Raw genomic sequence first — 25,064 nt, 5'->3', positions numbered from 1 at the left:
TACCCCTGGAGGGACTCAGCTAACAGGTGAGTTGACCTTGAGACAATGCCAGTGAGATCTGGGGATTTCCTCTTCAGGTAAACACTTTCAGTAGCTAACACATTTCTGCCCTAACCTGACCCTTGTTATGTATCCCGAGAACCCCTGTGCTTCTTTTTACGGAATGTTCGCCCCACCGGTAATTACTTGCTTAAAATCCATCCTCCCTGCTGGACTGCGAGCTCCACAAGCCCCGGTCTCCTTCAGCACACGGAGGTCCAGCACAGAGCCTGGTAGGCAGGGGGCACCCAGTGACCATTTGCAGTGGGAGAATCGCAGCTGTGTGTAAATATGCCCTCAGTTAAGAGCTTTGAGCTGAATCATCCTCTTGTGGCTGTGGGGGTTTAAAAATCGAAAAAGTATTTCTTATATATGATCAAACAAGATAAGCGAGTTACAGGACATTCTGTACTTTATGATCCCAGGTCTGCAAGAGGGAGGGAGCAAGACAGAGAAAGAGGTAGGGAGGGGTAGCCAGAGAGCCAGAGACCATCACAGAGGTGGGGAGACCCAGGGGAAGACTTAAACCTTGAAATCTTAACAGTGGTCATCACAGGGAGGGTGACAAGGTTTCCTTTTCTGAGTTTGTCTGCATCCAAAGACTTTATAATGCGCGTGAGTTGGAAACGTTTTTTTATCACAATTATTACCGGATCTCAAATACTTTGAAACCTGTGTGGTACGAATGGTGAGTCGGCAAATGTTACTTTATTTACTGAGCCCCTTGCATCAGCTGGAGCCACTTTATTTATGGGCCCTCTTTTCTTCCCAGGGCTGTGACTTTTACTTTTATGTGAAGACCCAGGTGGAGAGGGTACAGAAAAGCTCTCAACGTTCCTAGCCGTCTTCCAGGCTGGGTTTCCCCAAGCCAGCCAATCTCTTCAGGAAGGCGAGGGAATTATCTTACTGAATGAAGAGGGGATCTAAGGTCAGCATTAAATAGATGTGTTGCTTTTCCCAGAGTTGGCTGGAAAGATCAAGTGACTTCCTCTAGCGAGAAGTTACAATTCAATGATTAACAGAAATTCCTCACAGCTTTAAAGGCTCCAGTTCCTATTCCCCCAAGCGCTGGCCTCATTACCATCTCTCCTCTTCAGGGAACAGCAATCAGAGAGCCCAGTCCCCAGGGAAGAACAGCAGACTTGCAGTTTATATGACGACACAGGTACTGAGGGGAGGCGCAGGTGGGGAGGTGGGGGTAGGGGAGAGGAGAGAGGGCGGGAAGGGGAGAAGGGGAGAAATGACAGCCTCTATCTCTGAGGGGCTTCTATTCTGTCCAGTATTTCTTTTACTGCTTGAAAATTCCCCTCCTCCTACCTTCCTCTCCCGCCACCCACAGTGAATGTAGGATCCTATGGAGATAAAAACATAGTCCCTGGAAATACAGAATCCTGGCATTTTCTGAGCTCATATAGAAGAAAAGGTATAATTCTTTTCGTCAGACATGGTTTAGAACGTGTGTTTCTCTTTCTGCCTCAATTTCTGGGCCTGTGTGCATTAAACTCATCAAACACTGCTTCAATGCTCTGGCTAGTTGATCCTGGATCTTTTGCATACTGCCCTTGCTCCTGGTATATAATGACTTACTTACTTGGTTTTGTATGGTAATTCACCTCACAAATGATTATAATCCACCTTAGATGCCCTTTGGGACTAAAGTGTGGTATAGATTCATCTGTTCATTCAATTTTTTTTTTTCCTATGGGTCGGGTAAAGGGTAAGCTGCTCTGACGAAAGCCTAGCCCCTTTCTTTCTAATATACAACCCCCCCCCCCGACATAAAGTGCCACAGGCTGGCAGGTGAGCAGGGGGCTCTGCTCCAGGAGCTCCTTTGAAAAGCCAGTTTCCTGAGTGTTGTGGACCAGCCATCGAATGGGGTGATGTCACTGGGTGATCCAAAGAGGGCCAGAAGCATGTGCATTTCAACCAGGCAAAGTGAAAGAGTGAAACTCCAGAGCAAACTGGTTATCTTTAAAAAAAATAATAATAACTTTATTTTTTAGAGCAATTTTACGTTCACAGCAAAACCGAGCTGAGAGTACAGGAAGTACCCATATACCCCCTCCCCCAACATGTGCATAGATTTCCTACTACCAACACCCTCCGCCAGAGTGGGATATTTGTTACAATTCATGAGCCTACATTGACACGTCATTGTTATCCAAAGTCTATAATTTACATTACAGTTCACTCTTGCTGTCGCACATTCTATGGGTTTGGACAAATGTATAATGACATGTATCCACCATTGTAGTATCATAACAGTCTCACTGGTCCTAACAATCCTCTGTGCTCTGCCTATTCATCCCTCCCTCCCCTCTAATCCCTGGCAACCACTGATCTTTTTACTGTCTCCATAGTTTTGCCTTTTCCAGAATGTAATAAACTGGATCATACACTATCGAGCCTTTTCAGATTGGCTTCTTTCATTTAGTAATAGGCATTCAAGTTTCTCCCTGTCTCCATGAGTCTCCACCTTGCAGATGGTACGTCATGAGACTTCTCAGCTCTCTATAATTGTGTGAGCCAATTCCTCATAATAAATCTCTTTATATACATGTCTTATTTATTCTCTTTCTCTGAAGAACCCTGACTAGTATATCCCGAAATACAAAATTCTCTGTAGAATCCTAGAAATGCAGTATCCCCATTTTGAGCTCCTTTTCTGGACTCTAAGCTCCTTGAGGGTGGGAATTGTACCTTTATTTATTGCTGAATTCATTCAACTACACATTTTTTCCAAATAACATATAATTTACCAATAAGGATAGCAATAAAATAATACTTCTCATTTATTTAGTTTGCATGCTATGCCAAGGACTAATGAGCTATGTAATTTATTTATCTTATTCAATTATCATACCACAAAAGATGAATGGATAATGAAGATGTGGTTCATATACACAATGGAATATTACTCAGCCATCAGAAAGGATGAACACCCACCATTTATGTTGACGTGGACGGAACTCGAGGGTATTATGCTAAGTGAAATAAATTAGAGAAAGACAATTATCATATGGAACCTAAGAAATAGCACAGAGAATCATAGCGGAAGGGAGGGAAAACTGAATGGGAGAAATCAGAGAGGGAGACAAACCATGAGAGACTCTGGACTCTGGGAAACAAACTGAGGGTTGCTGGAGGGGTGGTGGGTGGGGGGATGGGGTAACTGGGTGCTGTGATGAGCACTGGGTGTTATATGCAACTAATGAATCACTGAACACTACATCAAAAACTAATGGTGTACTATATGTTGCTAATTCAATTTAAATTAAAAAAAGAAAAAAGAATAATATCAGACCGAACTGGTGAGAAAGGTAGTAGTATTCTCATTTTGCAGATTAGGAAAAGACAAGTTATTTGAGTAAAGATACACAGCTATAAGTGGTAGATCTAGAATCAGAAACCAAATCTGCCTGACTCCAAGTCTTACTCTTTTTTTATTTTTTTGCTACTAATACCCTCCGTATACAAAACGCAGCTTTTAAAGGTCAATTATCAAACGAAGAGGCTTGTGTAGATGATCTCAGCCAGTGCATCAAGCATTTGTTAAGTACCTACTGTGTATCAGACGATGTGGCGGGCGCTGGGAACACAAGGTTGAAAGGCATGATGTTTCCCTTAAGGGAAGGAGGCCGATTAGTAGACATTAACTGCACTCAGGTGAATGCCCTGGGAGAGACATGGGAGTACACAGGAGGGGCCCCTCCTGGCAATTCATGGAGGGTGTCTGAACAAGGTCCCATCTGACTTGAGTCTTGGAGGAGGAGTAGAAGGTAGATGGGTGGCAAATGTGAGGAGGACACTCTAGGGAGTCCAAGCAGCACGAGGAAGGGCACGCAGACATGAGGGGACGTGGAGGGGACCCTCCTCCTTTCCCGTGGCTTATGTCCATGTGGAGGAAGCTCCCCTATCAATTCCTTCCCTTTCTCTCCCTTTACTAATCAGAGTGGCTTCTGATTAGTAAATCTGAGAAGAGTGATTTGAATATGCCTGAATCAGCTCTCTTGTCTTGTTAATGGTAGTGAGCTCCTTCCTGGGAGCTCATGTTTGCGTCCTTCTGGGGTCCACAAAGAGAAAGCGCCCTTGTTTGCAAATAAAAGCCACTTTCTCTAGGGTAGACTTTATCTGCAATAAAGGGGGTATGTTGGTTTTTCACATGTGGTCTCCTTGTCATTTTACTTAATTGATTCAGAACTCCGGCAGGGAAGAAAGGTGCTATGTAGTGGGCCTTCTGGAACACATGTAACGGGAATGTAAGGTGTAAAGTGAGAAGGGCAGGAGAAGATAGGTTTCAACAGATTTGGAAGAGCCAGCTCATGGACTGCCTTTGTCTTCAAGGCCATGGGTGGGACCCCTCTGACTTTGGTTGTCAGGTGGGGAGTAACCCACTCAGAATTGCATTCTATAGATTAGTCTCTCCGGCAACAGTGTAGAACATGGATGTTGGCAGGACGACAGAAACAAAGTCAAAGGTGGGGAGACCAATCTGTAAGTTACTACAGCTGTGTGTATCAGGGAAGGTGAGTTACGTCAGGGGACAAAGCATAGAGGATGATCCAGTAGATGGCTGGGAGACCACATCGGTGAGATTTAATGATTGTTCACTTGTGGTGGAATGTATTACAATAGTCTGGGATGAGTCCTGGTTTTCTGACTTCAGTAACTGAGTGGATTATAATGCCGGTTACCAAGAGAGGAAATAGGAAAACAGTCTGGTTTGGGGAAAGTGAGGCCATGATGCATGTAGTTTGAGCCATGCTGATTTTTATGTTCGGGATCTCCAGGTGAGATGTCCAGGAGCTTAGAGATGGGAAGGGATCTCAAGCCCAGTGGTGATGTTCGTCAGTCTGGAAGATTTCAGTTTGGAAGCCATCCAGCCTCCCTTCCAGGGAGGGGAAAGTGAGGTAGAGTAGGAAAATAAAACAGTGGGCCAGAAGGAAACCCTTTGGGGAGAGCAAACATTTTAAGAAGTTGGCAGAGGAGCAAGACCCCAGGAAACAGGAGAGAAAGGAATGATCAGACATGCAGGAGGAGAATTATGAGAGATGTCCAAGAAGTAGAGAATTTCAGGAAGAAATGAAGTCAAACTCAGCAGAAAAGCCCAGTTAGACTAGGGGTGTCCAGTGACAATTTGGAGGTAATGCCCTTGAAAGCAGTTTGAGTTGAGTGGCATGGTCAGAAGCCAGGTGCAGTGGGTTGAGAAGTGGGAAGTGAAGACCCCGTGTAGAGGGGCTATTTTCAAGATGCCTGGCTGGGAAGCCCAGGGGATGTCAAGAGAGACTTTCTCCTCTAAAAGTGAATCTTGATGTAGGGCTGAGGGCAAGAAAGTAAATTTATAGAAGAAGGGGCATTATGGATGGAGCAAGGCCCCAAGGAGGAAAGGAGATAATGAACGAAAAGCTGACATGGGGGTAGAGAGTAGGCTGTGTGCATGCGTGCGTGCGTGCATGCCACAGCAGGTGGTGGTACTCTTGAACAGGAGAAGAGATGTCTTCTTCCCTGAGACCCTGAAGATGAGGGAAGGGTGTTTCCAAATGAGGTAAGCATTGTTTTGCTGTTGAATTAGCTTTTGGTGAAGGTTGAAGGAGAGGACAGAAGCAGAAGTTCATGCCCATGGCCTCAGTTTTTTGGTGAAACAGGAGGCAGAGCTATCTGCTGACATGGCATTGGGACTTGAGAAAAGATTGGAGGTTTGTCATGAACACCAGGCAGAATGGGAGAGGAGACTCTAACCAAGGAAACGCTTATCTACACCGGAGTTGGCCTGGCTATAGAGGATCGAAGACAGGAGTTTCCCACAGACTGGGTGCAAATGGCAAGAGTGAGCTCCGTGGTGTCCGAATTATTAGCGGTGGCAGGGAGGGCCTGAAAGAAATGGAAACAAAGGAGGTCGTCAGCAGGTGGTGGTTCTGTTCAGTGACCCGGCTCTGCAACAATAACTATTATTTTTTACCTCCAAAATATTTGAACAGCTCTGTACGTTTGGGGAAATGTCTTTGCAGACAAATTTCATTGGGTTTTCCAAGCAGCGCTGCGAGGCTTATGTTACTGTACTCCTGCTCTTCAGAGACCAAGTGAGCCGCCCAGAAATAGGCCCTTACTCAAGGTCAGCCAAGTAGCAACGGCAGGACTTCAAACCATATTTTTGGTCTCCAGGCCTCATACACACATACAGTTGGATATTTAAAGACGTCGGTGATTCAAGTCAGGAATAAAAACGTATACCGTGGTTTGCTTTTTCTAAGAGTGAGGATGAGTCTTTTCTTCTCTCCTTGTGACCCTAAGTATGGGGCAGCCGAATGGCTCACTGATGTGATCACAGCCCACAGTGGTCCACACGCACCCTGTGCTCGTTCACACCCACCCGCTTCTGGACCGGCTACTCTTCTGCCCACAAGATTCTCCCCGTGATGTCTCCTGGCCAGTTCCTACATCTTTCACAACTCCCCTGCCACCTTTCTTGCCACAGACTAAGCCAAAGATGCTATTTTGTGCTCCTAATATTGCCCTAGGCTCTTCCCTTGTTCCATCACATTGTATGGGCCACATACACCTGTCTCTCTCACTAGACTGAGAGCCTCCTGAGACCAGGAACTGAGTTACGTCTTTTTCCATCTCCATACAAAGTGCCTGGCACAGTGCTTGGTGCAAATATGGGTCGGTCACTTGCAAATATGGAAACTATGACCCTGTGGCATGACTCCCCATGGAAACCAACTAAGAACATCAGTTAGTCCTTCACAGAGTCCAACTTAACCGTTCTTTTGCTGAGAACACAAGATGTGGCAGAAGTATTGAGGGGCAGATAATGAGCAAAGGCTTTCCTTCCTTCCCCCAGACTTGTCTTCTTGTTCACATTTGAAGGTCTAGTATTTACATCTATCCGGAACCTGACCACTTTTCCCCACCTCTACCCACTGCTGCTGGCCCAAACCAACATCATCTCTGGCCTGGAGTATTGCAATAGCCTCCTCATTGGTCTCTCTGCTTTACCCTTCCCAGGGGACAGCCTGTTCCCCACACAGCACCAGAGCGATCCTGTTACGGCGCAGGTCAGATGAAGTCGCTCCCCAGCTCAGGAGCTTCAATGGCTTGTTTTCTCATGCCGGTAAAAGCCAAAAAAATCCTTTCAAATCCTTTCCATGCTCCAGGTGATCTGGCCCTTGCAAACTCGTCGACCCCACCTTCTATTCAGCTACACTTGTATCCTCTGCTATTTTTTAAGGCGCCAGGCCCTCTCCCACCTCAGGCCCTTGCATGGCCTTCCCCTGCCTGGAATTTTCCTTCTCCTGACTTCATCATCCCTCTCTTCTTCTTTGCTCCCTTAGCTCTTTGGACTCGGGCATGTCCTTGGCATCACCACTGGCTCTCCATCACACATTATAACATCTGACTCCTAACCCCTGATAGGGGCATCCATCCCTTGCTTTATTTTTCTACTTAGCGCTCAACACTGACTGGAATACCGCATGTTGTACTTACTTGTTTATTTTCTGCCTCCCCCAGTGGGGCACGACTTAGAACCGTCTGGTCCATTTCTGTATCCCTCACGGGGAACGGCATCTGGCACAGAGTGGGCACTCCATGAATATTGAGTTGAATGAATGATTTCAGATTCCTGTCTGACCCCTTATCTCCTGGTTAAAAAATGGATGATTCTCCAATGGTTTCATACCCATTAATCTGACTTGTTTAATTAAAGTATATTCTTGCCAGAAGTAGAGAGCTGGTTTATACTCTGTGCCCATTGATTAACGTGGAGTGACAGCCCTCATAACTCAGCTGCATCTGTCCTTGGTCCCATCCACTCCTCAGCTTGTCCCCACCCCACCATTCTTCCTTGGCCTCCCTCTGCCTGTCCTGTTGCCTTATCTCGGGACAACCTCATCACTCCTGGAGAAATTCTGCCTTTCTGCCAGCTTCTGCTGATTTCATCCTTGCCTTTTAATCAGATAAAAGGAGGTGGGGGTGGGAGTGGAGAATGTACTCAGACCATCATACATCATTTTATGGAAGAGAAATCCTGACATTTTCATTGGCGAATAAATCCTGGAGTTCTGGGACTGGAGGGGACTTAAGAGGTCAGCTCATCCATCTTCACACCTGTGGGCAGTTCTGTATTGAAGAACCAGCCCCCCCCCACCAAATGCAACTGTCTAGCCTTTTCTCTGACAATTCTCTAAGGAAGCTAGCTACTTCCCTGACCTCCTTTGATAAGCCATTTTACTATCTTAGTGGAAAATACAGAATTATTATGGAAGCACTTGCATAGATAGAGCCCGAGGCAGGAGGCTGGGCTGGGCTCTGAGGCCAGGCCACACTGGGTTTGAATTTTGAATCGACCCCTAATGAACTGGGTGACCTTGTGCAAGTGAACGTCCAAAAGAGAGATACTTATCAAGTCCTGAGGACTTTATATGCTTATGTGTGTATGTGTAAATAATAAGTGTATATGCTCCACAGAGGCTGCTTCTCTTTTTCCTTTCTTCTATTCCTCTCCCCTCGCCTGCCCAAATGCATTTCATGTTTAAGAAACCAGCCAAGTCTTCATTATAGAATTTTCAGGTCCAAGAGAACCTCCCAGCTGGGTGATCTCCCAGACATTTGCAGAGGACTATCCCTAAATCATTCCCTTTTGAACATAAATACAGTCAATTTAGAGAACGGACAATGCAGGCTATGGAGACCGTATTGGAACCCCAGCTGCAAAGTGTATCTGCTGAGGGGGGCACCCGGGTGGCTCAGTCAGTTAAGTGCTTTTGGTTCGGGTCATGGTCTCGGGGTCCTGGGATCGAGCCCATCGTTGGGCTCCCTGCTCTGCGGCAAGTCTGCTTCTCCCTCTGCCTCTGTGATATCTCTCGCTTTCACTCTCTCCCAAATAAATACATAAAATATTTAAAATAAATAAATAAACAAAGTCAATGAGGTGCTTCTAAGTCAGTGGGAGGGGTTGATGTTTATTCTGCGAAAGAGAAGGGGTGAACGGGGCTCAGAGAGGTGGGGGTGGAAGGAACAGTCTGTAGGAGGGGCTGACCACTGCCCTGAGGGGAGCCAGTCCTTACTGTATAAATGCTGGACACTGACGTTCATCTCTCCAGCCTGAAACAGGGCAGGCTCCCCCTCCCCAGGGCGGTGGTGTCCTGGGTGGAAGAGGGGTGACAAGGGGAGCCATAGAACTCGGGGGGCAGTGTCGCTCAGTTTCTGTGGGTCTTCAGTACACGTCTCTCCGGGAGTACAAGGGACAGGGAGGGAGGGCTGTGTGATTTCAGATCTGCGAAAAAGCCATAGCGGGTCACCCGGACCTAACTCAATAAGGAGCTTGATTTGAGCCTAACAATGGCGTTAATAGCGTTGTCAAAGTGCTCCAAAAAAGTTTTCATTTAGCCTGCAGACAGTTTTTTTAATTGTAAAATAAAAATTATAATGACTGTTTTCAAAAACATTAAAGAAGACTGAGCAAGAGAAAAATGTCGGAGACTACGACTGTATTACAATCCACCATGAAAGAGAAAGCCTGCTTCATATTAAAGGTGCCCGTGGCTGCTGAACACCCAGATGATTCTTGACACAGATCTTAGGTGTAATTGTTTTCTACACTAAAAGGTGGTGATGGGCCATTTAAAAATAATAATGTGATTCCAGTTACCAGTTCAGGTGACTGAGCCTGAAAAGTCCTTCCGTGAATTGTTATGCTCTATTGAAACACCCCGTTTGCTTTAATAACGTTTCAACTTTTAGATTATGAAATATGAAGGCTAGCTGCTTTCTGAGAGCATTTCTGAATGGGTTCCTGAAATACTCGTGAGGACAGCAGGAGGAACGGGATCCTCTGGCTCACTCCCCAAGAGCTGACACAGCTCTCTTTCCTTCCACTCCTACAGCCACCCCCAGGACCTGCGAACCTAGCCCCTGCCTCCTGCAGTTTCCTCTTTATGGGACAGTTTCTCCCTCTCCCAGTCTCTTGGTGGTTGGCTTCTTATCCACTAAGTTCAGGGTTAAATATCATCCCTTAAGAGAGCTTTACTGACAACATCGTCTGTGACTCCAGCTTGCAGTATGCTGGTGTTCCAGAGCACACATCAGCTTATTTCATGTTTGTTACCTTGTCGGTGGGAGAGGCTACTAGACTCGAGGGAGGGCAGATGGACAGGGTTCACGCCTGTTTCATTCCTCATTATGGCCCTTAGGATCTAGCACACAGGCTGTCATCTAGTGGAAACCCAGTAAATATTGGTTAAATGAGAGAAATAAAAGTTCAATATTTCCTTTTAATTTATCACACACCTATAGAAAATATACTAGAACATGGGTCCTACATAGATCTATGTAGGAAATTCATGCAACCTATTTAGCTGAAGATGGGTGGCTTTTGACCTTGGGTCATTCAAGACCCAGAATAAGACTGTCAAAATGTATTAGTGACATCAGTCTTAGCAAAAAAAAAAAAAAAATATATATATATATATATATTTGTCATGTCTCTTCAGGCAAGGCAACAGAAGCAACAATAAACAGACAGGACTGCATCAAACTAAAACGATTTTGCACAGCAAAGGAAACCATCAACAAAAACAAAAAGGCCACCTACTGAATGGGAGAAGATATTTGCAAATATCCGATGAAGGGTTGATATCCAAAATATAAAGAACTTGTACACTTAACAACAAAAAAACCCCCAAACAACCTAGTTAAAAAATGGGTAGGGGATCTGAATAGATATTTTTCCAAAGACATACAAATGCCCAACAGGCACATGAAAAGATGTTCAACATCACTCATCATCAGGGAAATGCAAATCAAAACCACAACGAGATACCACCTACATCTGTCAGAATGGGGCTAGTATCAAAAAAGACAAGAAATAACAAGTGTTAGTGAGGATGTGAAAAAAAGGGAACCCTCGTGCACTGTTGGTGGGAATGTAAATTGGTGCATCTACTGTGGAAAATAGCATGGAGGTTCCTCAGAAAAATTAAAAATAGAGCTACTGTACGATCCAGCAATTCCACTTCTGGGTATTTATCCAAAGGAAAGGAAAACACTAATTCAAAAAGATATATGCACCCCTATGTTCATGACAGTATTATTTATAATAGCCAAGATATGGAAGCAATCTAACTGTCCATTGATTGATGAATGAATAAAGAAGATGTGTACACACACACGCACTGGAATATTACTCAGCCGTTAAAGAAAGAAATCTTGCCATTTGTGACATGGGTAGACCTATAGGGTATTATGCTAAGTGAAATAAATCAGACCAGAGAAAGACATACTGTATGATTTCATTTATATGTGGAATCTAGAAAACAAAACAGAATGGAAATGCACTCATAGATACAGAGAACAAACTGGTGGTTGTCAGAGGGGAGGGGGGTAGAGGGATGGCTAAAATGGGTGAAGGGGATTAAGAGGTAAAAAAACTCCAGTAATGAAATGAATAAGTCACAGGGATATAATGTACAGCATAAGGAATACAGTCACTAATATGTAATAACTTTATATGGTGACAGATAGTAACTAGACCTATCATGTTGATCATTATGTAATGTATAAAAATATCAAATCACTGAGTTGTACACCTGAAACTAATATCATATTGCCTGTCAATTATAATTCAATAAAGAGGGTATTACTCAACTAAATACAGTTTGATTTAAGGCTCATCTCCATTTGAGTAGTTGAGGACAGAGCTTTCTTACTTTTAAAAGAGAAATGAGGGACACCTGGGTGGCTCAGTTAGTTAAGCATCTGCCTTCGGCTCAAGTTACGATTTCGGGGTCCTGGGATTGAGCCCCGCATCGGTCTCACTGCTCAGCGGGGAGTCTGCTTCTCCCTCTGCCCCTCCCCCCATTCATGCTCTCTCTCTCCTCTCTCTCAAATAAATAAAACCATAAAAAAAAGAGAGAGCGAAATGAAAATGCCCTCACCTTGGGCCCTTCATATCTACAAAGCCAAAATCTTACACAGCATGGGGACAAAATATCATGGTCCCTTTCCTTTCCTTATAAAACTGAAAGGTAAAGATCAAATCTCAGACTCTTAATAACAGCTGGATTAAGAATCCACTGTGTGCCAGGTACTGGGACAATGCTACAGAGTCCTTGGCATAGTAATTCTCATTTTACTAATGATGAAAATGAGTCCAATCAAAATTAAATAACTTTCCCCAGCCTCCAGACTTAGCAAGTGGCATGGGGCAAGATCCAAAGCCAGGTCTGTCCAATGCCAAAACTCATATACTTAGCCCTATGACAAATAAACAGTCCAGCTGTGAATCGTCTGAGCCTGCACCACACAGAGCCAACAATGAGCATCCTAGGACACAAGTTAAAGAGGAAGAGAGCTGTCTAGGTTGTTACCTTTCCTTGGAATATGTCATCACAACACATACAAAACATCCTGAAAATGCACCCAGCAAAGGCAAGGGTGACCTTTCTGAGTAATTAAATGCAGAAGAACAAGAGAATGAGATAACAGGAGTAGGTAGGCGGATTGGAAAGCCTTTGAAAAGGTGAATATAGTTCACTAGATTTTTAAGGAGAGAAGAAAGAGGGATGGAGGAAGGGAACCCAGGAGCGTGGTTTCCAGGATGGTCCCTCCTGGCGCCTTCAACACCATTAAATGGATGGCCTGAAATAGAGCCAGGAAGGATGAGAAGGATGGTCAGGCTATCATGTGTCCCAAGTATAGCCAACATTGGCTGTGAGCTTCTTGAGGACCCAGGGCAGTAACCTTCAGGAGATGAGTAAACCTTCTTTCCTCTTTGCTGTTGTGAATAATGAGTTCCACTGTGACAAAGGGACATGGGGCTGACGTCAGTAGTTGCTGGCACTTTCTCTGGAGTAGGACTCGTGAGTATGTCCTCCAAGACTGTGCCACCAACGCTGAAGTCATTAGAGTTTATATTTAGAACGAGGTGAAGGAGCTTCTGTGCCCTTATATAACTGTGGGTTCCAGGTTAATCTCCCGAGCTTGCTACAGAGGCCAATGAATATGAGGGACTTTTTTTTGCAAAGAAGTTTCCCAAAGAGCTAATATCTGAAGGAATATCATAATGATTACTTGGGGAATGTTCCTGTGTATGTAGCTGGGTTAGAAATATAGGAAACTGTAGATTGAGTTCTAACAAAGGGAATTTGGTTCCTGTTGCTGAACCATTTGGTTCCTATTGTTCCTCCTATTGGGAAGACTCCATAAGTCTTTCTAGAGGACAAGCGCTTCCTCCTCTCAAAAGTGATACCACAAAAAAAGATCTCAGCTTCAGCTAGGAGGATTAACTCTTTCTGGTTCGGAACATTGGATTCTGCCTGATGTTAAGACAAGGAAACACAAATTTATGCTGCCTCCCTGTGCCCTCCCTTCCTCCCCCAGGGTGGGTTCCAGATGAATGAAAGTATGATTCATTTATTCTGTCAAATTCCTTCAAACTCTATTGGCTCTCTTTGTGTATATTCTTATTGGACCATGCTGTGATATTCAGTATGTGCTTAAGATGGATATCAAAGAAAGCACCTGCTTATTGCCAGCATTTAATACAAGTACCTAATCAAGTTCAGGTTACCGTGCTAATTATCATCCTGTTCTATAAAGTTTAATAGTATTCTACTGCAATTAGTGATTATGTATTCATTTAACTGCTCAGAGGAAAAAAAACATTAAATCTTGATGTGTAAGGTGAATTGTTTTAATTCATCTAGCCGTTAGATTTGATCATAAAATGTTTGCTAGAGTAAGATATACAATTTTGGTTTGAACTAGAATCTTTAGTGAGCCCACCATCCACCATCAATTTTCACAAGTCTCTTACCTTCATAGTCTGTCTTGACCATGAATTACATTTATCTAAATTTGTTGTTAAAAATACAACATTTTAAGAATTTTCTCTCCGCGTCAAGTTCATGGATGCTTTTTGGAACCTTTCTCTTCATAAGGGGAATGTTGAAAAAGGTACCTTTTCTCCCTCACAGAGAAAATGAGAGTGGCCAGATAGGAACACTTTCAAATACTTGCTAGTGAACACACAGATGTCCCAGCATCCACACCCTTCTCTGCTCCTTCCCTCCTGGGACAGCAGAGGCACATTCCTCCTTCCATCCAATGAGACTGCTGTCTGTACTCTGAATCTCAGCCTCGCCACCCTCCAGTGACCTCCACCTGGACTTGCTTCAACTCCCTCCACGCAACCTGTCACTTCCTTCAGTACTTAAATATCCTCCAAGTTTCTTGTGTTTATAAAATACCCCCCACCTTGACCAAGTGCCCAACCATCCACCCCTGGCTCCATCTTTGCCTCACATTTGCTGCTGGACTTCTTGAAAAGCCATCTGTCTCCATGTCCTCACCAACCAGTTGCTGCACACCCCACTGCCCGCTAGCTCTGCTCCTTCCACCCTACTAAGCTGGCTTATACCTTTGACCTCCCTGTGTTAAATGCACTAGAGGCGCCTTAGCCCTGAGTTTCTTGGCTACTTGGCCACATTTGTTACCACTGACAGTTCCTTCCATGTTGAAGCAGTCTCTTACTTTGGTTTCTGCAAAGCAACCTCATGCATGTGCTCCTTCCATGTGTCTTTGTTGGGTCCCCTTCTTCTGCTTGACCTTCCAATGTTATTGAGGTTATTGTGCTTGGTTCTTTTTTCACTCAACACATATTCCCTGAGGCACCTCTATCAGTGTTGTTATTAACATCTATATTCCAAATCTATATCCCCCTACCACCCATCCATTCAAATGTATTTCTCACACACTGATCTTAACCCTTCACTCCACTGAACACACTCTTCAGTGTCTTCCCATCACTCTTAGGATAAAACTGAACCTCCTTGCCTTGCACACTCCAGCCTTGGTCTCTTCCCAGACTCCTCCCAGAATTCCATATTCCCACTGTGTTAGACCTCCTTCCTGGTCTTTAATGGCCCATGCTCCTTCAACTCTCAACTTCCTCCATCCAGTTCTTTCCATCCAGAACCTTCTTCTACTGGCCCACCCCACCTGTCACCTTCAGATCTGTGATGAATGTTGCATCCTTTTGGGAGACCTTTCCTCCCCACCAGGCTAAGTTCGGTCCCACTGCCTTGTGACCCCATCACATTTCTGTATGTTTCCTATGAAAATATTCGCTATACTTTATTGATATTCCTGTTTAATTGCTCACTACTCTATCCCACCTCCTAACCCAATGCCCAATATACACTAGAGTCTCACAACTACTAGTTGAGTGAACAAATTTACCTAAAAGATAGTAATTGCGTGAACATTCATATCTAAGAATTTTCACATTCCTTCTGGAAGGCAGTCCGGGTGCATTCTCCCATTTGCTAATCCACTGCTACTTCCAAACCAACCTGTTCATCCAAAAAGAAGTAGGCTCTTTTATAAAATTGTGGAGGAAAAGGCTGCAACACAAAATGACAGCCGTGTTCTTCTCCTGTTGTTGAAAAGGTGTCTAACATCTGATTTGAATAACTCATGGCTTTTATTCCCTTTCGACTTGCCCGCTAATTTGCGCATATACTCTGCAACCTGCTTGGAGTAGTATGATTAATGGCCGATCATGAAAACACTGTCCTTTAAACATTTAAAAATGACTATACCTCTGGCTTTATTAACTCTTAGACCTAGGTTTTTCCAAAGGAGGGGGAATTACTGTGACTTCTAATGGAAGAGCAGGATTAACTCTGCAGACACTAGAGCTTCCTAGAGAAAAACAATCAGAGGCATACTAGTTTCATATAGTTGAAAAAAAAATCTTTTCATATACCTCCTTCTGGGTGAGACACATGTAATTGGAATAAGTGTCTTCCTGGGGCCAGTCACGATATTCGTCTGTCTAAATAAATCTTGCCCTACTGATTTTTTAGTCCTGCCATTTTGTAAATTTATTTGCCTGATGTTTTCTTTCTATTCATCAGGACCCCACATAGTGGGAAATAGCCTAAGACCAACACGACGCTTTGTGAGAAGCCGCAGATGACATTCAGTAACCCATCAGAATGTGAGGAATCTCTCTGGTACCCCACACCACCGAGAGCGCTATGCTGCCCCACGGGGAAGGGACGTGGGCGTGTGCACATGCTGGATTTTATTTGGGGGATGTTGGTTTGTGTATCTCGTTGTTGAGCCTAAAATAAATGGCCAGGAATGGAGCAGGGGAGATTTAAACTCAGTCAAAAGGAACATTGCAGGCAGGATGCATCACTGCCAGGCTGGTCGAAGGGTGAGATTTTCTAAAGACAAGGGAGGGAGCAGATGACCTTTCCAGAGCCCTCCAGTCGGCAGATTTTATGATTCCGTGCACGTCCTCTGTCTAGACATGAAGTGTGGATGCTCTTGCTTTTATTGCCGTAGCATGGGGAAAAGCATAATCGCTCCACCTACAGTCTGATCTGGGAAATTACTCAGCCTCAGCCAGGACAAACAAAAGCAAACAAACAAAATTGGGGAGAAGAAAACCCACTGGAAAGAAGGTAATTTCAGTCTCTGATAGAGAATATTCCCTCCAAATTACATGTACTTTTACTTCAGCCTTTCAAAATAATTGTCATTTTAATACCTGGGTTTTGCACAGTTATCCGTCTTCGCTCCTATATTTGGCATCTAATCGTAAGACCATTGCAGGAGAAAAGGAAGAGATGGGAAATTTGGCTCTTCCTTTCGCAAGGGAGAAACAGAGACCTGGAGGGGTCAGTTAGCTGCCCCATGTCAAGACCCAAGTGTCTGACTCCCTAGTAGACAGGTGTGCGGGTGTCTACACTTTCGAGACTGAGCCAACATTGCAGTACTGTCATCAAACATTTGACCTCAAGTCCTTTATCCTTCCATTCACATGTCCCGCTACTCACTCCTTTATATTTCAGGCAGCCTGAAAGTACACCTTGTCCCACATCTGGCCACCTCCCCTTCCTTACCTCTGTCTAGAACTTACAAACTTCCTTCCAGTTCCATCACTTTCCAGATCTTACCAGGCTCAGGTCACCGCAGCCCCATTATTCTTTATCAGACACACCGAAGACCTGCCCGGCATGCTTCCCTTTCAGTTGCGCCTATGGGGGCACCCTCTTTCCATCCGGGTCTCTGCTCAAATGTCACCCCCTCACAGAGGGCTTTCTCAGCTACCTAATCTAAAACAGCACCCCGGGAGTTCTTCATTCAATCAATGAAATGTATTTTTAAACTTGTATTTATTCTGAAGGGTAATACATCTACTGAATGTTGCATGAGGCTCAAAGCCTTCCTCAACCTGCTGGGCGACCGGCTCTTGTGCAGACGGTAGCTGACGGGGAGTCTTCCTTGTGTGACACCACCTAGTGGCTGCAGGTCTGAATTACGGAACCAAAGGTGGAAGACTTTCAGAAAGAGGAAGAGAGGAAACACTTCCCTACCACTTTGAGTCCTCATTCTTGGTCCCAGCTAAATTCTAAGATTGAGCCTAACATAAGCCTTTCTCTATCCATAGGCACCGAATTTCTAATTACTAAAGTAGCTGGAAGCTTGGCATCCCTAAGGGAGTGGAAACTTCCCGTGCCAGCTCTTAATCTGGAAGTCTGATAAACAAATTCCTTCATTTCCTATAGGATGGTACTGGGAACAATAGGATTTTGCAAGAATTGCCCATAACTACCCAATAAGTAATTACACACTCATCAAGGGACTACTTTTTCTATAACTCCAGCTCTGCAAGAAAGTTTACATTTGGAGCTGCCCTGCACGATATCATTAGCATAGTTGCTTTAGAAGGAATTTGAACACCTGCTTTAGTGATGGTTTGTCTTCCTCTTAACCTTCTCACCAGAGTTACCATGCTGCCTATGAACTCACAATGTGACATTGAATAATTCAGCTTATCTCTTTGGACTTGTTTCTTCTGCAAATAAAGGGTTGAACTCATGATTCCTAGTGTCCTCCCTAGGCCTAACATTTTGTGATTCCATCTAGAAGAAGGGTTAGGATGTTAGTCATTCACCCCTGCAAGTGAATTCATCCTAGAGGCCTTAACCTAGAGAAAGAGACTGATTGTAGTGGGAGCTGAGCAGTTTTAAGAGCCTCATCACCTGAGGGAAGTAAAAGAAAGGGCTTCGGTTAGCAGGTTTAGAATGAATGATAACAAGGACAACCACTTACTGAGTGCCAACCAGCAGGCACTTTGATCAGTGTTCTGTCAGTTCCTCTTTACCTTGCAGCAGCGTATCCATTAGCGCAGAACCAAAGGCTGTGAAATTAAACAGACCTCGGCTTAAATCCCGGGTTCAAATCCTGACTTTGCCATGTTTGCTCCGTGACTTTGCACAGGTTACCTTCACTTTCCCAGTGGAGGTGGGGTGGAACTGGGGTGCAGAACCCTTTTAAAACCCCTATCTCATTTTCAGAGTTCTACTCTTTCCCCATCATTGCTGCAACTTTAACAGACAAAACTCAGTAAGATGGGGAATTCAACTTGCTGCCAGCACAATTTAGCTTTGACCTGCATTTCAGAAATTTGGCCCTACAACTATAGGAGATAAGAGTTTATTTTAGGGCAATCATAGAAGTATTTGGGTTCCTTAACTGGACCCTGAACTGGGAATTTAAAGTCATGAACTCAGTATCATCTTTGCCTGAGTTCCTTAGCACACTTAGAAGCAATCAACCAACCCCTTTAACCTCAGCTTCCACTAAAATGTTCTGTGCCACAAATACTTGGCCCTCCAGAGCCTTGCCTTCTGCAGGCCCTTGATTACAGGTAACTACAAGTGATCATTTAAGCAACTGTTTTGCTACTGCATGTCATGGACTTCCAATATCCCCCTTCGTTTTTGAAACAGGGTCATTAAAGACTTTAAAGCTAATCAAATCAGAGAAGCAATTGCAGATTAACACAGCACCACTTCGGAGAACGGATTCCTTTTTAAAATTTTTTTAATTGAAATATGGTTGACAACCATTAGCTTCAGGTCTCCCATAGAGTGATTTGAAAAGTCTCTAGAATCCTATTCTTAAGATTCTGGCCGCCAGAACCACTACCAGAGCCAAATCCTTTATCAGGTTTCCATCAAGAAAGCAAGGATTTCACCACAGGTAACCGGGAAAGCTGGTCACACAGTGTGTATGAGGTGACCGATTCTGTGTCTGGTGTTGGGATCTGAAATCTGCGGAGGAGGAAGTCAGGAAGAAAAGGTAAGTGAGGTGGACATCAGGGGGTGCCAGAGGCCAGCCAATAACTTGGGGGGGCTCTGCTGGAAATCGTGGTGGTAGACTGGCACCTCTGTCGTCCCTTCATAACTTTGAGGCGGAGGGCACGTCAGAGGCTTAACCACACATCGGGCCCGGAGAAGCTGAAGGGTCTGAGAGGGGAGCTGCGGCTGCCGTGGGCCCAGATGCTGCCACAGGCCAACCAGGTGAGCCAGCAGGTGAGTTACAACATGACTGGGCAGCAACAGGGCTTCACAGACGGCGCCCTCTTTCCAAGCAGGGAGAGTAACGTAGGTGCCCCTCCCTTTCTGCCTTCTGGATCTGCCGCCGAACGACGTGGGTAGCCAGGCTAACCTAGAACTCTGTAGCAAAGTACTTCCGGGAAACCCAGTTCTGGCTCAGCTAAGCTCACATAATACAAGACCACCGTATCACTGGTCACTGAAGAAATCTCCCTGGAAATAGAAAATACTTGGGATGGAACAATAATGAAAACGCAACATACTGAACTTTGTGGCATACAATCACAGCAGGCCTTAGGGGCAATTTTGTGGCTTTAAATGCTTGTATTTTTAAAGGAAAAAAAATTAAATCAGTGATCTGAGCTTCTGCCTTAAGAAGTTGGAGGAGGGGAGAGGGAGGGGGCAGAAGAAAGAAGAGAGGGAGAGGAGAGTGACAGAGAGATCAACTTAAACCAGGATAAATAAAAGGAAAAAGAGGAAGAAATTAACAAAACTGAAGACAATCGATAGAGAAAAATCAACAGAGCCAAAAGTTGGTTCTTTAAAAATCAATTACATGTATATTCTCTCAGCTATACTGAGCAAGGAAAGGAAGAGAAATTTCCAGTATCAGGAACTAAAAAAGAAACATCAGGACAGATGTATAAGCATTGAAAGCATAATAGGGGAATGGTACAAACAACTTTATGGCAACAAATTTGAAAACTTAAGTGAAAGAGAAGAAATTTCTTGAAAAACAGTGTATCAAAACTGACAAATGGAGAAATAAAAATATGAAAAGCCTTGTATCTATTAAGAATTTGAATTCATCGTCAAAAATCTCCCCACAAAAAGAAGTCCAAGCTTTCTTTGGATAGGCAAAGACTTCTTAGGTGGGACACAAAATGCAATAATTATGAAAGATGTAAATTGATAAACTGGTCCTAATCAAAATTAAGTAATTTTTCTGATTTAAAGACCACAAGGGGGCGCCTGGGTGGCTCAATCCATTAAGTGCCTGCCTTTGGCTCAGGTCATGATCCCGGGGTCCTGGGGTCAAGTACCTCATCAGGCTCTCTGCTCAGCGGGGGGATCTCCTTCTCCCTCTCCCTCCCATTCCCTCTGCTTGTGCTGTCAAATAAATAAATAAAATCTTAAAAAAAACCTCCACAATTAAGGACATGAAAAGGCAAGCTACAGATTGGAATTAACAGTTGTAATACATATATCTGACAAAGGACTTGTGCCAATATGGAAAGAATTCTTATAAATCAATAATGGAAAGAAAAACAACCTGATCTAAAAAGTGGCCAAACAACTTGAACAGATACTTCACAAAAGAAATGCAAAACAGCCAAAAAGCATGAGAAAAGCTATTTAACATCATTAGTCATTGAAAATGCAAATTAAGCACAAGGAGAGACACTACTCCATAAACACTAGAATGGCTACAAATAAGGACCCACAATACAGAGTGTTGGTGAGGATGTGGAGGAAATGGAATTCTCATCATTCGTTGTGGGATTGTAAAATGGTACAACCACTTTGGAGAAGACTTTGACGGTTTCTTATAAAATTAAACATATTATCTCCCCTAGGACCGAGCAATTATACCAACAGATATTTACCAGAAAGAAAGGGAAACATAGATCCATACAAAGACTTGTCTGCTTGTTTGTAGCAGCTTTATTCATAATAACCTCACCTAGAAATAACCCAAATATCCATCAGCAGACACGCGGATAAATGAATTCTAATACATTCAATGGAAGAGCAATAAAAAGGAACGAAGAACAGATATATGCAATACCATGATTTCAAAACATGTAAGCTAAAAAAAAAAAAGCTAAACACAAGAGTACATACTATCTGGTTCAATTTATAAGAAATTCTAGAACAGGCAAAATTAATCTCCAGAAGCAGAAAGTAGGTCAGTGATAACCTAGGGCTGTGGAGAGATTGCAAAGGAAGATAAAACTTTTTCTGGTGAAGAAAAGGTTCTGTATCTTCCTTGGGCTGGTGATTCCGTGGTGTACACATTTGTAGAAGCTCACTGAACCATGCATTGAAAACGAGTACATTTTACTGTCTATCAATTATACTCCCATTAAGTAGACTAAAAGGAAGAAATCCTAATGAAGGGGTGGACAAAAGTCATCATAGCACTTGCTCTCAAATGTTTTGGAATGTGCACTACGTTTCCAGGGTCCTATTTCTTTCCTTGGTTGGGAAGCCAAGGGTTCCTCTAACTAAATGGCTTGGTGTGTAAAACTCTAATTTTAAAATAAAGAGATCACCAAATGCTACAAGAAGTAAATGAAAGTCTATAGTACAAATATTTTTAAAGTTGAGTGATGGACTCTGGATATCATTATGCTATTTTGTGGCTTAAGTATGCTTAAGGATATTTGAATCCTGAGTTGTCAAGGAGCTCAGAAAAATGTGCTGAGTACATAAGTGTGCCTTTTGGGGAGGGGATGAATCAAATACGTTAAATTTCTTAGCAAATGTTTAAGAAAACGTGATTAATCAAATATGTAAACAGTGTTAAGTGTTTAGGAGTACTTAATCCGTCAGACTTGAGTTAATTGTTGATCAAAGAACTTTTGAAAACATAATTTCTCTTACTTTTGTACAAATTTTACTGTACTTCTATTTTAATAAGAGGTGGAGCCTAGATTTGAGAAACACTACGACTTAAGGGTATTTTAATGAAGTATTAAGTATTTATAAGTATTTTTCTTTCCATACCAAAACTCTGCTTTGACAATGAAGCTCAATAACACAGTTCACACACGTCCTTCTTGCCTTGAAGAAATTTAATTTCCAGGGAAGTTAAGTTTCTTCTGCTTTACCTCAAAACCTTGTAAACTGGCCTTATGGTTTACAGCAGTGCATTTTTAAAATAAAATTAGCAACAAATAATTTAGCTCTCTTAAAATTCTTATAAAAAATTTACAGTAGATCATGTATCAATTTTGGTTTTACTTACGATTTTCCTCTGCCCCCTACTTCTAGTTCACCCCGTCTTTCACCCCCCAGTGTTAAGGTTGAAAGGACCCAGGGGCTTTTTTCTCCCAGCAATTGATTTCCACTGAGGGCCTATCCTAGGTGTAATGACAATAATCATTGAACCTAGAAAGCAGAGGCATTAAGCGCAATTTACATGAAGAATGGCCTCTGCTGACATTTAATTGAGTGTTTCTAACCTATTTAATCTTATTAGGTGGGCAGGATTTCCCATCAATTTACAGATAGAGAAACCAAGGTCATGCAATCAGCAAGTGGCAGAGCCAGGACTCAGAACTGTTTAACTCCAAGGCAATTAGTGTCTGTCATTCTTCTCGGGCAAATTACACCCCAGCTGAAGCTATAGCTTTGTCCTGCCTGGTTTGTCATTTCTTGGTGTAATCAACCAATAATTGTGAAGATCTATTTGTTCTTCTTTCTGTATCCAGAGCACTGTTATGTAGTAACCGCGCACAGATTCAATGAATCCTCTGATCAGTACTCATACTACTGATTCCCGAACGGTCAGAATCCAGGGTACTGGTGGGTTTTGTTGGTTCCCAGTGGAGGCGGGACTTTGGGGGAAAAAAAGATAGTCCGTCCTTGGTGAGGACCCATCTGATTCCTCTTTACTTTCCCTTTGACTCCTCCCAGGAACTCAGCAAATGTCAGCTAATGAATAAGTAAGAAGTGAATTATTGGTTAAAAAGGCGGTGATGAAGCGTCTACAGAAGAAGTATTTGCAGCCCCTCATGCAGTGTGGGGCACCTGGTAGGGGTTCATTCAATGTTTCCTGAAGAGAATGACACTTCCATTAGTTCCTTCAGCAAAGTATTTATCAAACCCCAGCCGTGTCTTTTAAGGACACACAGTTTAATACAGTGATGATTCACATACGGTCTCTACTTTGAGGGAATCTGGGGTCTAGAGTAACTAGGGTGCACTTAACAGTGTTGGAGGACAGACAGCAGTAACTCTGATACAAGACTGCCAGTCAAGGTTTTTGACTTTGAAGAAGGTGTGAAGACAGGGAAAGGAAGTTCTTTACCCCTTACATTGGCTTGTTTCTTGGTTATCTTTTTTCACGCTCTCCTCGGCCATCTCATGGCCTCAAACTTTTCGTCTGTCTGGGTCAGTCCCAAATCTTTGTTCTGATTTGTCTCCCTACTTTCCCCCTTCTCCCCAGACACCATCTCTATCTAAATAACCTGCCAGCCCCGCAGACTCCATGCATCAAAACCTGCACTCGGAATTCTCTGCCAGGTCTGTCCCTGACTTCTTGAAGATGGGAAGAGAAAGAAACGTGGGCCAGGGCAATGAGAAGTAGGAAATGCATGGGCATGCAGAGGCAGGCAGATGAGGAACAGACGCAAAGAACAGGACGGCACCCAATCCAAGTGTCTGGGTTTTTGAAATGTGTTCTTGTACCACCTCCTTCCATTTCCTGATTTCTACCGTAAAAGTAGAGAATGTAATCTTGACTTTCCCCTTCTGATCTTGAACTATAAAAGGTTTCCAAGTCAAGGGGAAAAGTCTTTCACTTGATGTTCCTCACTTGCACGAATACTGTCTGAATTCCTCTAATGGAGACCGGGACAATGCAGTAGAGTTCCAGAAACACTGCAGGACCACTTAGCATAATACTGCCTAGTAAGACTAGAATTTAAGAAGAAAGGAGGGAGGGCAGAGACTAGTCGGATTATTACTAACATCTTTAGGAAGCTTTCCTCTCTCTATACATTATGTCCCTTCTTTTCTATTAGCTACACAGTAGTAAGAATCTAGAGGAAACTAACACTCATACTTGGAGTAATGGAATTAAGGCGCCAAGACATCCAGGGGATGGATAACTTGAAGTATTCTGGGGGCTCATTCATCTCTTCAGAGCCTTTACTGGGACCCCCAAAAGAAGAATAAATTATGTGAGCACGGCAAACTGGCTAGCTGTTCCAGGAAGCGGTTGCCCTGTCCTCCCAGGCACAATTAAGACACATTTCCCAGAATCTCTGGTGATCTGAGATGGGCCATTCGACAAAGTTTTGTCCAAAGGAACATGGGTCAGGGATATGCAGGACTTTCGGGCCCTCTCCCCCTGTGGGCTCCTCCAACAAAGAAGACTCTGGAAACTAAGAGACAGGCAGCCCCAAGATGGAAGGAGCCTGGGTCTCAGAATGACCATGGAAAGCTGTCCACTGACGAGAAACATCCACATTGGGCTTTACGGGAGAGAAAAACTTCGGAAAAGTCATGCAACTGCATCCCAATTTCCTCATGTCAAGGACTTGTAACAGTGCCTGATCAAGAGTAAAAGCTCAATAAATATTAGCTGTCATTCAAAACAGTCCAAAACCTCGGCGATGCAGCAGAAGGGGTCCTAAGAGGGAAGTGTATAGCAATACAGGCCTACATCAAGAAGCAAGAAAAATCTCAAATAAACAACCTAAACTTACACCTAAAGAAGCCAGAAAAAGAACAACAAATGAAGCCTGAAGCCAGCAGAAGGAAGGAAATACAGATGAGAGCAGAAACAAATGATCTAGAAACTAAAAGAAACCATACAACAGATGCATGAAGCCAGGAGCTGGTTCTTTGAAAAAATTAATAAAATTGATAAACCTC

At 43.5% G+C, this 25,064-nt stretch overlaps 1 long non-coding RNA gene across 1 annotated transcript; it reads left to right on the top strand.

Annotated features, from left to right (window-relative positions):
- Positions 1–197: 197 nt before the first annotated feature.
- Positions 198–16,616, top strand: LOC113914201. The gene is made up of 3 exons (XR_003517407.1): positions 198–272; positions 1,137–1,204; positions 15,960–16,616. It is a non-coding gene; the product is annotated as an uncharacterized LOC113914201 (long non-coding RNA).
- The last annotated feature ends 8,448 nt before the right edge of the window (positions 16,617–25,064 follow it).

Source organism: Zalophus californianus, chromosome 11, assembly GCF_009762305.2.
Source record: "Zalophus californianus isolate mZalCal1 chromosome 11, mZalCal1.pri.v2, whole genome shotgun sequence".
NCBI classification, from domain to species: domain Eukaryota; kingdom Metazoa; phylum Chordata; class Mammalia; order Carnivora; family Otariidae; genus Zalophus; species Zalophus californianus.
The sequence above is the reverse complement of the archived record's forward strand: the minus strand, read 5'-3'. Positions and strand labels throughout refer to the sequence as shown.